Genomic DNA, 16,344 nt, shown 5'->3' with positions numbered 1-16,344 from the left:
CACCATCTCTACAACACCCTATCAACTCCTCCCACACCCAAGATACACCCCACAGCACTGCACTATCACAACCCATTGCTCAATCCCACCTCACTGTTGTGCTGCACTCCCTCTACTTTACACCTTCACCTCCTTCTCTTACTTTTGTCTCCATCCAAGTCGTATTCCTCTATTCGTCCCCTCCTTTTACTTTCTCTACTTCTCCTACACGCTTTTGGGCTCCAGTCCTCACTATCACTTCTTCTCTCCTTACCATTCTGAAACACCAATGATTTGCTCCTGCGATCATTCTCATAAATTGAGCAACTTTTACTACTTTCACTGCCTAAACAGCCATGTAGAATCTGCCCCAGTGCCCATGAATCTTGAACTCTGCTGCGCTGTGTATCCCAACAAGCTTAGAATAAGGATGAAAAGAAAAAAGGTATTGGAGCCCCTCTACCAAGAACAAACACAGCCAAATAAACTGTTCTCCTGGAAGGTGCCCACTCAGGAGGGTGTACAACCACATTTTAGCTCACTGTATCACTCACAGATTAGAAATATCCATTTGATTATCAGTCTGGTCCCACCCACTTGGGCAGTCCAGCACCAAAAAGCTAGGCAATTTTTGTCTGAAAAAGACTACCAACAACAACCCCAGACACATGTTTCTGCCTAATCAGGACTCATCAGTGAGGTGACGTTGTGCTCTCTAAGCACAGTGAGCAAGGAATCCAGGTCTGGATTACTCTTGGTAACTTAGCGTGAAACCCCAAATTCCTAAAATTAAAAAATATAGGTCTGGAAACCCCTCTACCGAGAACAAACATGGCCAAATAACCTGTTCTGTGGAAAGATGCCGACTCGGGAGGGTCTACAACCATGTTTTAGCTCACTGTACCTTTCACAGAGGAGAAATATCCATTTGCATATCAGTCTGTTCCCACCCTCTTGGACAGTCCAGAACCATAATTCTAGGCAATTCTGCTATCTGCAATAGTATCAACAGCAATCCAAGACACATTCTTTGGCATAGTCAAACTCATCAGTGAGGTGAAGCTGTGCCTCTCTGGGTCTTTCTAGACCCACCTGAGTGGGAGAAATTCCATAGAAGAGGGTTTCTGACTCATGTTTGTTCTCAATAGAGGGGATACCACACCCATGATACATTTGTAAAACTTGGCATTTCACCCTAAGTATCCCAGGATAATCCACACGTGGATCCCTTGCTGACTGTGCCTTAGACAGGCTCAAATTCACCTCACCGCGGAGGAACAACAAGGCCGAAACATGTGTACGGGTTGCTGATTGTACTCTTGTTCAGAGGAGAATTGCCTAGCATTTTGGTGCTGGACTGCCCTTGTGGGTGGGACCAGATTGACATGCAAATGGACATTTCTTCAATGTGAAAGGTGAAGTGAGCTAAACCGTGATTCGGACCCTCCTGAGTGGGAGAAATTCCATTGAACAGATCATTTCACCCATGTTCATTCTCGGAACAATAGCAATGATACCGTTGATTTTTTTTTTTTTTTACTTGGGGTTTAACCCTAAGTAACCCAGGGTAATCCAGACATGGATCCCTTGCTCGCGGTACTTTAGCATTGCTCAGCTTCACCTCACTGAGGGGTTGCCTATGGTTCTCTTGTCCAGAGGAGAATTGCCTGGCATTTCAGTGCTCACTGCCCTTGTGGCTGGGATAAGATTGATATGAACATGGATGTTTCTCCTCTGTGAAGGGTGTAGTGAGCTAAAACGTGATTGCAGACCCCCCTGAGCAGGAGAATTTCCAAAGACTGGGTGTTTGACACATGTTTGTTCTCAGTAGAGGGGCTCCCACACCCTTGTTTAATTTGTCAAACTCTGTATTTTACCCTAAATAATCGAGGGTAATCCAGATGTGGATCCCTTGTTCTCTGTGCCTTAGAGATGCTCAGCCTTACCTCACTGAAGATGCCCGAAATGGCTTAAACACGTGAACGGGCTTGCTGATGGTACTCTTGTTCACAGGAGAATTGCCTAGCATTTCACTGCTGGATTGCCCCAGGGCAGGGCAAAGACTGATATGTTTTGGAAATTGCTCCTCGATATAGAAATATAGTGAGCTAAAGACCCTGGGTACGTCCCTTGTAACCAGGACTAATGTCTGGCAGAGGAACTCCCAGGACCCCCTTGTTATTTGCATATTGTAACTAACTTTGGGTCTCACCATAAGTTACTAGGGGAACCCAGACTTGGACCCCTTGCTTACTATTCTTAGAGAGGCACAGCTCCACCCTATTGATGAGGTGCAACCAGACTGAAACACGTGTCTGGGGTTTCTGATGGTACTCTTGTTCGGAGAAGAATTGCCTATCATTTTGGTGCTGGACTGAGCTTGCAGGTGGCACCAGATTGATATGCAAATGGATATTTCTCTGATGCAGTGATTTAAAACGTGGTTGTAGACCCTTCTGAGTGGGAGAAATTCCTTAGAACAGAGTATTTGACCAATGTACATTCTCAGAACAATAGCTTGATACTCTTGTTTTTATTTTTTTAATTCCTGGCTTTTCACCCTAGGTAACCCAGGGTAATCCAGACATGGACCCCTTGCTCACGCTGCTTTGGAGAAGGTCAGTTTCACCTCACTGAGGAGGCCCAACAAGGCCGAAGCATGTGTCTGGGGTTACTGATGGTACTCTTGTTCATATAAGAATAGCTTAGCACTAATTGCCTAGCATTTCAGTGCTGGACTACCCTTGTGAGTGGGACCAAATTGATATGCAAATTGCTATTTCTACTCTGTGAAGGGTGCAGTGAGCTAAAACGTGGTTGTATAGTATAGGCTACATGTTCATTTCTCAGTAGAGGGGCTCCCACACCCTTGTTTAATTAGAATGAGGATAGGTCCAATGTATTGAAATGGTGCAGGACATCTAATCCTGGTTGGTCTATGTGTCCCTGCATTGCTCTGTTGCCTGAAACCTTAAAATGGACTTGCAACATTTTTTTTTCTGCATTGTTTTCTACCACAATTTCTTCTCCGGGCTTATGTCAGTTCTTTGCTCTGGTCTTATAATGCCCAAAAGCATGCTTCACTGGCTCTTACAGGCCTCAACATGAAAGTGGATTGCTCTCCTGCATTTTCTGTGAATCAAACCATCAGTGTATGTTTGACTGTTGACAGCCGAGGGACACCATGGTCTCTTGTTCCCTTACTGCTCCCACAGCTCTAGCTTGTGTCTTGTTGATGCCAGTGTGTTCATGAGAACTAGATTCTGGTTGTAAATCCTCAGGATGTATGTGTTCACTGAAAGAACACTTTTTTCTAATGATCGTCATAACCCCAACCTGGGTGTAGTTTTCAGGACATAGGTCCTGGAGAACAACATTTGGGCCATAAATATAGGGTTTAGGAGGTGGGCGGCAGATCAGAATTGTATATCTAAATGGCAGATAAGACATAGGGTTGAAATACCGCCTAAAATAAAATCAGAGGTATTTATTACGTCATAACCTGATATCCACGCAACATGGGACTTTTTTGCCCCTTCATGAGCACACTTTGTGAATAGGCTAGCATGTACCATTCACCTTCAGGTCGAGGAGGTCATAGAGGGTTAAAGGGATTAGAATATGGGCGCCCTAAAGCTAACATGTTCACGCCCCTTGTGGATGGCGATGTGCAAAGCCAGAACGGTCTACAATACTCCAAAATGCTTTCAGGACACTGTACCACATTTGAAAGCATTGCATTATAGCATAAGATTCTTTTATTTAGGGTCTCCATTCTTCGGCTGTTTAGCCAATAATGTCACAAAGAAACTATTATTGATAACACCCTTTGTCACCGGTTTCTCTTATGTGTGGAATCTTGTTTCTATGCTCACTATTTATTTTTGAAATAGAATTCTAAATGGAAGGTCTAAATCTTTAATTATTTCTGATACATTCATGATGTGCTGGGAATTAAGTAACCGTTTTTAACTAATTGAGAAGGAAGCATAGATTATTGAATGGAAGGTTTTTTAACAGGAATTTTTATGGCCATTTTTGCATTTGTGTATTATGAATTAATGCGTCACGGTTGTTTCTCTGTTTTTGTTTTTTTTTTGTCCTGGTTAATGTATTTCTTCTTGTAAAGGTTTGTAATAAACCCACACGCAATACTTTTTTTAAAAACCTCTTCCGTCGTGGGATAGTGCAGGATGCTGGCTGGCAAGCTAACAGAAATGGGGGGGCCTTGCCACGTGTTGTTTTACAAATTATGCACCGGTAATAGGTACAGTACTTTCTGCTGGGGATTTCACATGTGGTAACAGTATTCAGTCTAAGCGGCTTCACATCAAACTCCTAACGAGTCTCTAAAAAAACACAAGGATTAGTGCTTGCTCTTGGAATTAAAGTAAGAATGAATAGGACTCTTGGCCATGATCATCCTTGCAAAGACACACCAGGCCTAATAAATTCAACCAAATTCACGCTACTTTATACTTTTTTTTTTTTTTAACTTACACCCGTTTTGCGCAGTGCAAAAAGTACTTTTGCAGTGCAAAGTCACTTTGCAGGGCAAAACTACAATTTGAGCCACTGTGTGAATTAGGGCAGGTTCCATGTGTTTTTTTGGCAGTGCGAAGTCACCTTGCACCGCACTGAACATTCCATGAATTAGGCACACACTGCGCTTTCACTTGGAAAGGAAGCTGATGAAGGAAACGACAGGTGATATGGGTCTTACGCTGTCTTGTCAATTGCGTCAATGTCGGGTGTGCCCTTCTATGTCCATATTGCCTAAGAAAGAATTCTTCCAAGGCTTCTATTTGTCCATATCTGCAGAGGCGTTGCTATGTGAGGGGGGAAGGGGGGTGTGAGGTGGCTATAGCCCAGGGTATTTTGGTTGTAGCCCGGATAGAAGTTCAGGGGCTACAATCAAAAGGCTAGCTAGCCCCGAGTCGTGACAGTCCCGACATTAGCATAACCCTGGATCTTTAGCAACACCCGTGTCTGCCAGTATCAAGTCACAACCACAATGACAGCAGAAGGGCAAGTCATGCTCGTTGCCTGGAATAGGGCATGGAGAATATTGGTCACACTTGAAACAATTTCAACCATCTAATTAGCAGCTCCATAAGAAATGCTGGTGATATCAGGCCAAGTAGCTTCCTCTGGGAGTCCTTCAAGTAATTGAGCTGTAATAGATAGTGCAGGCATTAACATGGGGAAGTTAGGTCAAGCTTGCCATCCTCCTTAAATGTCTTACTTCGAAATTAGGATCCATTACATTTGCAGGTCTAATGGCTATCTAAGCAAAGGTCCGGGAAGATGGATCGGCATCTGATTCTTACAGGAGAGCTGTGATTACTCATAGGGTCATGCAGGTAGGGCCTGCTCATGAGATTATTTCCATACCGCACCGCTGATGCATGGCTTCACAAGCTAGAACTGGAATCCTGAGGGTGGCTCTCAGGGGCACTGAAGTCAAAACACTATAGCTAAAAACAGAGGTGCAATGAGAACCCAGGACCTGTCTGCTCCCTCACTTGTTGGCGCTGCATTGTGAAGTGCCTGTGGGCAGTGGAGCGGGGTCAAGGTGAGGGCAGAGTCAAGTGGAGACCAGACCATGCATCTGATCATTGCAATGGACCCTTGAGAGGAATGTAATCCCCACCAAGCAAGACCGAGCAGGCGTAGAAACAATGCTCAGGGATAAGTGTTATATATGAGTGCAGAGTGTACAGTGATTTGCTTGGACCTGCACTCTTTTTCACGTTTGGCTCTGGTACATGTCCAAGTCACATTTATCATCCCTTCCCCAGTGTGTGGGCATCACAGAGGTTGGAATGGTTTACGTTCTGTCTTACCTGATTGGCTACTTTATGTTCTAAAACACCCAGGGCCTGGTTTAAAAAGCGTTTATCAACTGGCCTGGGCCATTGTGAAACGCTTTTGTAAATCAGGCCCTGCGTCTCTTTTCGAAAGCATGTTCACCTTCGGCCTTTCAGTGTTTATCTTGTTTTACAGGAAAAATGCGCTTAACCCAGAGGCTGCAGTTCCCTGGTGCGCAAGATGGATGTTCACTGTGGCTTCAGGAGAGCACAAATGATGGACCAAGGACTGGTGGCAACACCAAAACTATTTCTTGGCACACCCTAACATCAAACGATGAAAGGAAAAGAAAAGAACGTTGAAATAATGATTACCTTTAATTTTATTTTTAGATTGTATTTCAACATTCCAAGTGCAATTGAGAGTGACGGTGGGGCTGTCGTTTTTTGGTTCCCGCAAACTGGCAGCTTGAATGCATGAGACCAATATAAATATTCTATTTTCAAACTAATTGGCAGAGGCCGCCGCAAGAGCGCGCGCGAGCAGATGAAAAGTTGGACCCCATTGCACGCTGCGTAATGCAGGGTCTCGAGCGCGGGCGGCCATTTCATAGGCCGCGCCCTAAACGAGGAGTTGGCAGGACCGAAAAAAGCGGGCCCAGAGGAATGCGGATCCCCAAATAACCAATGAGAAATGTCCAGGCCCTCCAACGGCTGAACATGATATATAATAATGTTTCAAGCAATATGAAGATGGGTTAGTTAGATAAGCTCGTACACAGTTTTAAATATTGTATTAAAAAAGTTTAAAGGCAGCCGACACTTACGTTGGAACTGAAAGACGGGGAGCACAACCAGAAACTGGGATTTTAAAAGTATGCAGTAAAGTTGTTCAGGTTCGGCCTGGGGCAACAAATTAGTCCCATGTTTCACATATTGCAATATGCAAGCTGTTTAATTCACACTTTGAGGAGATGTGTTTACTGAAATGTGCCGGAAATAGGGCATTTTAATGCACTTTCTGCTAGCAGAGTTGGTCAAAACTACCGTAACTCATAGTAATAGCCAATATGGCGCCCACAACTGGGCCACGCTGGCATGGTGGGTCTTCCCTTCCGAAATTGCCCTACTGACCTATAGGCAGCCTGAACTTGAAGCTATGAAGGTAATCTTGCTTTTTTAATTTTAGATTTTGAGTAGCAATTTTGCCTTTTACTTGACAAACACAAGTACAGTGTAAATGCCAGAAATGTGTACTTTTCTGAACTATGAATGTACAAATTAATACATGTATAAACACATTAGTTGAGGTTGGAATGAGTCACACTGTGAAGCATAATGGTAGTTTCGGCTATTAGGTGACAATAAAGCACCACCCATTAACCAAAACTATTGCATTGGGGTACACTTAAGAGGCAGAGGCCATGTGAGGAGGGAGTCACAGACCATGGGTGTTCTTTCATCATTTATTCACCTATTGACTCTGCATGCACATGTTGGCAAACACTGCCAGTTTTAACGTCTGCTTCATTCCGTTTTTGGTGAAATACCACTGGCGGTATTCCAGGCAGTCTTTCTGATAAAGAGCTGCCTATTTTACTCACCATGTCACAGGTGGAGGTAAACATGTCAAATTGACCCCAATATTTTGGGTAGCTTATTTTACTGTACAGAAGCGAAGCACAGGCGATTTCCCTATAATGCAGTAAAACAAACGTGTTTACATAGGAACATGGAATATGGATGAAATTGGTGCATTTCTGATGCACAATTTACCACATTATCCATGTAATGCATGCAATAGTCAGCAGCGACCATGTTCTTCCTAAACAACTTTTTATAATAGTGGTTTGAAACACTACTGTACATCTGTTTCCGCATTTACATGAAAGAGAGAAATGGCTAAAAAAGTTGTAAAAAAACAAAAAGCTTTTTAGGCCACCAATGTCGGAGTGGTATTCTTTAACACCTGGTGGTATTCCAGAATACCACCAGTGATAAACTCTGAATAGGGCGGATTTCCGTGAAACGCTGTCCCCAACATAAAGTCCTGTGTTTAATGCAGAAATGTATTCTTGGTGTCGCCCCTCAGTATTTTAAGAAGCGCCTGTGAGTTAACACATCTACAAGAACGCTGAAATCCAATGACCGTGCTCTGCTGCAACAACCTCGTTTCAAACTGGCCAAATTTGGTGGTACTAGTTTTGACACAGGGGCACCCATGGCTTGGAATGAACTCCCATCTGCACATCGGAACATTTCCTGCGCCTTCTGATTTAAACTAGATCTGAAGAAGTTCCTTTTTAATAAAGGAATTGATTAATTTGCCCTGGCTCTGTTTATGATTTTCCCTTTCTGTTTTGTGTCTGTTTCTTTAGGCGCCTGGAGGCCTATGGGCATGTAGCGCCTTTTGTAAATATTAAAATAGATAAATAAATGTTCCACATTATCATTGGCAAAGGTGGCATTTGTATTACACATCTGCCCAAATCTAAAGGAGGTCCTAATACATTTTACTGGTATGGACATTATTAAGACTTATGTGGTGTGAATTCTCAATTCCTACATTTAGCTGAATAACTTTGTAAGATATACTTGTGTTTTTATTTGTAAGTAAGGCTGTAGATTTTTCTTTCACGGTGCTTTGCAGTTCGATGTATTTCTTCGGTATGGTACGCTGTATTTAAGAAGCTGAAGCAAATTGCAGGGTAACCCGTCCAAAGATTAACCCATCAGAAGCTGTGCCTTCCAAGATATGAAACCTTTATATATAGAATGGAAAAAGAAGCAGACACTTTTTTTGTTTTATGTAGAAAACCACTTCTAAGTAACCACAGAAGAGAAGATATTTCAAATATGCGACCGTATACAGAACTAAATCCCCAAATTTGTATGAACCTAAATTGAATGACTAAAACAAGCAAAGGACAAGCAGAGTCTACAAAGAGTGAATTTCTGTTCTGTCTGATCTTCCTGCCATAGAATATTGTATCTTCTAATAACCTGCCAGTAGAACACAACTATACAGCATCACTTAGACAAAGCAAGGCTTCCTCTTCAATAAAGTTTGGTACTCTTACAGTGATTGTAAAGGTCTAACGATTTCATTTACCCGAACACTTCAAGTGCAGATACCTTCATAAATCTTGCTCTAACACAGAGCTGTCCAACTCTGGGCCTCGAGGGCCGGAATCCTGACGGGTTTTCAGGATATCCCTCATTAACCAGGGCTTTAAGTGGGGTAAGAAATTGAGAGTGGTCTCTCATTTGGGGTGTGGCTTGCAGGATGGGCGTGGCCTGAAAAGTACACAAACCATAGTAAGATAAGCAAACAAATATATAAATATATGTAAGCATTTATATATTTATATGCATACCTTACTATGTTTTGTGCACTATGCAAGCCATCTTTTATAAACATAAAAATATGTTACATATGTCGATGTTTATAAAAGATGGCTTGAAAAGTACACAAACCATAGTAAGGTACTCAAACAAATATCTAAATATATATAAGCATTTATATATCTGTTAGCGTACCTTAGTATGGTTTGTGTACTATGCAATTAATTCAAAAGCAAGGTGGAAGTGAGGGTGAATCAATACTCTTAAATGATCAATATATATAATGTAATACTCATTTGTCGCAGCAATGCGCTGGCTTCAACACATACATGTTACAAAACACATGTTATGTACATCTTAAAAGAATCACAAAAAAACTAAGAAAAGAAATGATGTGGAAAAAGTGAAATGTGTCAGAATGGCGAACAAGGAAAAACAAAGTACACCAAGTGTCAAGAACACAATTAACCTATACTGTTCAATCTGGCTTTAAAACCTGATGCTCTTTTTGAATCATAGGGTGTAGGGGGTTAACGGCGCCGGTAGAGCTGGCGGCGCCGTTAACTCCCTATCACCTCATTACGAGGTCTGCTCGTGGGTCTCGCTAAGGACGTCTGGTAAAACCAGGCGTCCTTAGCGGGTCCCGCGAACAGACCAGGATGCTAACAATGGGCCCGTCATGAACGGGCCCATTGTTAGCATCCTCCCCATTCCCATTGAGCCCTATGCTAACGTCTTTGGATCAATTTCCTTAGAGTCAGGTAACTGCTGTCTCAGCTCAGGAGAGCAGGCATCAGAAATAGATTCCAACATAAACACATTTCTCATACCTTCATAAGTGTTCACTCTGTAACCCTTAAACCATCCATCTAAGTGTTCCAAACATTCAGTCATCCAGGTAGCCCAAGGGTTACCATCATGCTATTTGAGGGTTCTAAACCTCTTAAGATACTGAGAAGGGGTCTTTCCAAATCTAGCTATCAAAGCTAGCTTCACAGTTTCATACTCCTTTCTGTCTATATCCAACAAATCCATTACAACATCAGTTGCAACAGGGGGTAGCCTAGAAAAAAGCCAAAGAATCAACTGATTCCCTGTAATGTCTTGAATCCCATGGTTATATTCAAAAGCAGCCAACCAACCCAAAATATCAAGCTTAACCTCATACATACTTACTGCATCTTTGGGCATGCAAGGCCTCTTAGGACTGGAAGACCTAGAGGACTCTGGGAGAGAACAAGTTCAAAGAGACAACTTTTTAATTTCAAGTGCATGATTCAATTCCATTTCTCTGAGCCTAAGCTCTTGATGTTTGCTTTCAGATTGAGCTTGGATTCTTTTAAATTCTAACTCCAGTCTCATCTTCTCAAGTGAGACAAATTCAGGACATAGGTTTGGACCTGATGCGGTTCCTTTGGTCAATGTTGAGGCCTATGAGAAATGTAAGACAGGGCTTACATTGGGAGACTCTTCTGCCTCATCTAACTCATCCACAATATTAGAGCTGGGCTCTGACATATTATCATTGTCATCAACATTTTCCACATCTGATGTAGGGATTGGGGGATTCAGACCCACTCCTCAGACTTTGGTATTCTAACAACTTTTCTATCAATTCAACCTTTTTGCCTTTTACAGTGAGATTTCTAGCTTTCCACATATCTCTCAATTGATCAACAGTTAAAATCACTAGGGTCTCCTGTCTGTAGCTTCCCATTTCAGTCATGATAAAACAATTGCTTTACCAGTGTAGCTTTTCCTTGGGAGGATTATTTGAACAAAGGTAAAAGAAGCACTCTAAATGTAACAAGTATACTGTATCCTCACCGCTGTACACAAGTGTTAGGCAGAATCATATGCAGTACCCTTTGGGAACATTACATGCAATTAAGACTACAAGTGTAAGAACAATTTCACCTTTGGTACAAGCCTGTACTACACAGTAAAGTGTTAGCGATGGCTGAGCAGCCAGACTTATCTCAAGAGTTTAAGTGAGCAGTAGAACAAGTTACACAAAGGACCAACTAATACAGTGATTCAAACAAACACTTACTCAAGGTTTATTGGTAAAATAATATACATTTATTTACTCAGCCAGTTAGAAAACATTACACTATCGTAAGCAGCTCAATATCACACACTAATAAACCATAAAAATACAACCGGTAATTAAATGAACAAGTTTAGCTCCCCTGAAGTGGGAGCAAAATGGCACTTCAGATACTTAATAAAGGGGTAAAAAGACAAGATTATAAGAATAGACAGCCCAAATACATTCATAGGCAGGGCAAAGGGTTTCAGTCGACTACAACCAGCAATTCTTCTCATAGGCCTGGGCCAAAGACAATGGTTCAGAGTCTTTGTATAGGATAGCACAGTTCTGGTAGATAACGGTTAAGTCTTTGCCACAGAGTTTAGAAGAATTTGGCAGGCGAAATGTTTGACGAATGTTTAGGGAAGGACAAGCCTTCGAAGTTGAGGATAGTTTCACACACTTTCTCGATGGCCGAATAGATGTCTGGACCGTGTTTGCACAGTACCTTGTTAATGAAGAAGTGCTGTAGCAGAGGCAGTTGTTCCTCGCAGTTCGAGCAGATCTCGCTGTTTCTGAGCTTCATTCATGGGGACAAGAAGGAGGACGTCGCGGGGTTCCTGCACTGCCCAGGAATGAGGCCAAAAGCTTTAGCAGGATGTTGGTTTAAGGGGTGAGTGCCCTAAAGTCCACAAGCTGGTTTCCTTCCCTCTGGCTATCCGGTTTTCAACAGCACTCTGATGAAATTCGACCAGATGGGGACGGTGTCCAGGTGGCTTGCGAGTTGGTTGCTCCCACCAAACTTAAGGGAAGAAGTTAACCTTGAAGGGCTTCTCTGTCGATGGAGTTTCAGGCAAATCGGACATGCAGCAGGGCTTCACCGGTCGTCCAGGAGTTGCAGCAGTCCTCTTCCTTCAGCTCGTCTTCGGTTCTTTCGTTCCAGTGGTTGACTCTGCTTTCCAAGTCCCAGAGACCTGCTTTTAAACAGTTTTCACAAATTAATTCCAGCCTGGCTGTCACTCACACAGCAGGGTGGCTGTCCTTGCTGGACAGCCAGCCGCCAATCACGCCAGAGTGCATTCAGGTCTCCTAGGAGATTAAGCACAGGGAATTTCAGGCACCTCCCTCACATCTTGTCCACCCAGACACTCAGGCTCCTGATGAGGGCTTTAGCACTGAAGCCCACCAAAGGACAACAAACTAAGGTACCAGACCTGGTTTGGCCCACAGAGACAAACACAAGAAGGACTTTTCCTAAAAGAAATGGCGAAAAAAAGATGACTGTAGTCTGTTTTTACAGATAGGTCTTTGGCGCCATTTTGAAAAACATGGCTGACCCAATTTTTAGCTACCGTTGTTAGCGGTCGGGAAAAATCACGGTAGCTGATCTAAACCACTGCCACCAGCCATTTAAAGTAGGAAAAGGTGACATTTGACTGTTACATGAATGTTTTGACTCAGGGGAAGCTGCAACCCCTCCAGCACTCTATAGGAAGATAGTGTGCGCTCGGTCAGTACATTTAAAGAGACTAGTAAAGTCAATTTAACTTTACATGCTCTGGGAGACAGTAGTCAGTCCCAGAGAAGGTATTTAAACCTTGGGAAGCCTAAAAGACATCGCTGTGCCACTGCACAAAAGATGATGCCAAAAGATGATGCCACTGGAGTTGTTTTAAAACTCCATAACCAAAGAACACAAAAGTAAAACACACATCAAAATATATGGAAGAGTGGGAAAAAAAGACTCACACTCTTCCCAGGTAGAAAAATCAAATCATACAAATCCAGTTAAGTTGATGGGGGTCTCAAAAGGTAAGGGAAATTAGCACATTTTGAGAATTCTCCCTAACAGGGCCCAATTCATGGAAGGTTTAACGCGGTGCAAAGAGACTTTAAACTGTCAAGAAACTCCTTTAAACGGCCTAATTCACAGAGGGACTCAAAGAGTATACACCTTGCACTGCTCTGTGAATTAGGCCTGGTTCAACCTGTTTGTTGGCAGTGCCTGTTCACTTTGCACCGCGCTAAACGTTCCATGAATTAGGCCCTAAGTAGTTCTTCGTGAGACAGAAAAGAAAGAAAACAAGGCGCTTAGCAACATTTTGCGTTGTGCCTGTACCTGAAACCACTGTATATGAATGAAAAGCCTTGGAGACTCTGGGAAATCTATTGGCTCAATGGAATATGGCAGCCTGAAAGCAAATAATTCGGGATCATGCTCGAGCTTGGAAAGTTATCTAGATCGCTATACAGATTGAGACAATACATTTCATTTTCCTGATGTATTTTAAAATACCTGCTCTTAGAGGAGGATTGCACACAACCTCACCTGTGCCAAAAAAAGATGCACTCTAATCGATAAAGGGCATCGGAATGTTTTCACTCCTTTTTTAATGTTTTCACTCCCTTTTTAATGTTTTCACTGCCTTTTTATAAGTAGGTGTTTCTGTGCATTTCAATGCACTTCCTGAATCCACCAACGGGATTCTCCTTTAAATGCGCAAAAGTCAAAGTGCCTCCCCTGCAACCAATCCGGACTATGCACAGGGAAATGGGCAATGCATGACAGGTTCATTTCTGAAGCTTTCTTGGATCGTTGGGAGTGAAATGCATTTTTCTTTTTTTTACCAAATTTCACATTGGCACGCCATTAAAAGGACCGTCAATGTGCAATGTGCCATCAGCACTCTTGTAGGTGCTGGGAACCAATCATAGATTAGTGGCTAATGTATGCAAGCGGGTTGGCTAGCACATCTTTGCGCTACTTTCCAGCCCTGATCTGAAATGTGCAGGTTAGCTTTGAGAATATTTTGACCTGCACATTTCTGCCATGAGCGCAAATGATAATATTGTATCCCTGCATGCTTTTTAAATGTGCTCTCTTTTTTGAGAATCTACCCCTTAGGGTATTATACCTTTCTGCATGTAGGAGCTTCACTTGTGCTTTTACTCTGCTATATCTTGATACACCACAAGAAAGAATATGTATGCACAAGAGCTACAGTTACTCTTTTGGAAGGTGTGATCCTAGTGTTGCACGTTCTGAAACCGGCCAAGTGTACATACAGCATTTAAATGACAAACAAAGCACCAGGGAGACTCCCCCTAATCTGAATGTTCAGCAGAACAAGTGCTCTGTACCTGTGCCTTCTACCCACCGTTCATGCATCCTTAAAGACTGGAAACACTTTGGGCCTGATTCATGGAATGTTTAGCGCAGTGCAAAGCCCCTCTGCACTGCCAACAAACACCCTGATTCAAAAAGCGGTGCAAAGGGTATTTTTGCATGGTGAATTGGGCCAATTTAGCACGATGGAAAGAGGGGGTCTTTTTCTGATCCTTAGTATGCTGAATATCAACTGCCCCTTGAGGCATGGTTTAACTTAAATTACAAGACAGCGGATTTTTGCAATCCATCACCTTTCAAGGTCAGTATGACTCCCCATGGTCAGTATGACTCCTCATACATTGTACCCGCAACACGTGATTCATCTATGAGTTAATAATATCAAATATATTGAACGCATGTTATCTCTTTAGGGAGACAGGACGCGCCACACCTGATCCCGAAATGCGTAGTGCAATGGCAGAACATTTTTCCAGAAAACAGCAAGTCATTGAAAGCAAAGACAAGGGGAATTTCTGCAACCATAGGTAATCCAGTTATACTTGTTTACGAATAACATACACATGTACTAATGTATATATAACAGTTACAATGAAAACACATGGTGGTGTAGGTTAATCAGAGGGGACAAGACTACTTGGCAGATTGCAACAGCTAAAATGTTAGAACATATTGAGCAACATTTACTCAACGGCAAGACTTGTCAGAAAATTGAGTCAGGTGCAACGGCCTGTGACTGAAATCATAACTCTGTAAATAGCCAGTGATCAATCAATTTCTATGAATTCAACTTTCGAAATGACAAGAAATATATTGTAACATTTTTTATTTGATTAAACAATAAAAAAATAATAAAATATGTATATAACAGTTACTTATATATGTTTGATAAGTGTACTTGTTTGTTTTGTTATAGTTATTTCGAATTTTGGGATTTTCTTGCAAATTGATGCTCACTTATCCAAGTGAGTTAGTTTCTTTTAATACATCTGTTTAAGTTACGCATTCATGCTCAAAATGTAAAGATTTATAAATAGATCACGTATGTAGACAGATACAAAAAAATGTGTATTGAAGTGTTTCTGTTGAATTTATCATTTAGAGTACATAGATACTTCGGTGTGTTACATCACCGGACCTCTTTTGTTCAATTTCAATAGTGTGTCATTAGACACATGCATATACCTGTAGCACAAGAAATATAGAATTATCTGTAGTGAATGTGACCAAAATGTTTGAACTTAACATTAATGAAATAGTTGTGTGTCCTCATTCCACCTACATATTCACTACACACTCATGCCCATATGAATGAAAGCAAATATGAAAGACTATTCTAGAGAAATGAGTAAAACCCTATCCAATATAAACATACAAATTAACATAGTTGGATTTAAAAACATGAAACCATTTTTAGGTAAACTTTTTCCACTTATTGTTTTTCTGAAACCATTGACAAGTGTTGGTAGCAGTGGTACATATTAGCTTACATAGGACTGATTCAATTCTGAAATGTTGCTCCCTACTGGATTCAAGTTTGGAAATAGATACAAGAATGTTTGGTAGAGTTTAACTAGTCATCCATATACGAAAGGCTTAGGTTCAGGGTTGGAGCTTTTAATTGTTTGATTAAAATGGCACACAAGGGTGAGATAATCAAATTCAAATAGAAGAGAAATCAAAAACATAATTTTAATTAGCATTAGGAGTTAATTTAATGCAAAAACCTTTCAATTGTAGTACAATGTTATTTGGAAAAATTATGTTGGGTTCTTAAATTGACATTATTTTCTTGGGAACAAAAGGGTGGAACTAACTCTTATTACAATTATTGGAGGGATAACTACATTCAATTTGTTTCTCGCATGTAATCTATGGTCCTTATAGGTAAAAAATGTTATCAATCCCTGAAATTCTATGAGGCTGGTTGTACACTGATCTTGCAAATGCAGACATAATCCTCATCTGTGAAAACCCCTGGAATTAACAATTTGTTACTACCAGGGACAAATGTGCCGTGCACAATTGTGGATGCTAGGATAATCTATTTT

Source organism: Ambystoma mexicanum, chromosome 5q (genome assembly GCF_040938575.1).
Source record: "Ambystoma mexicanum isolate Mex_15411 chromosome 5q, UKY_AmexF1_1, whole genome shotgun sequence".
Classification (NCBI taxonomy): domain Eukaryota; kingdom Metazoa; phylum Chordata; class Amphibia; order Caudata; family Ambystomatidae; genus Ambystoma; species Ambystoma mexicanum.
Note: the sequence above shows the minus strand (reverse complement) of the source record.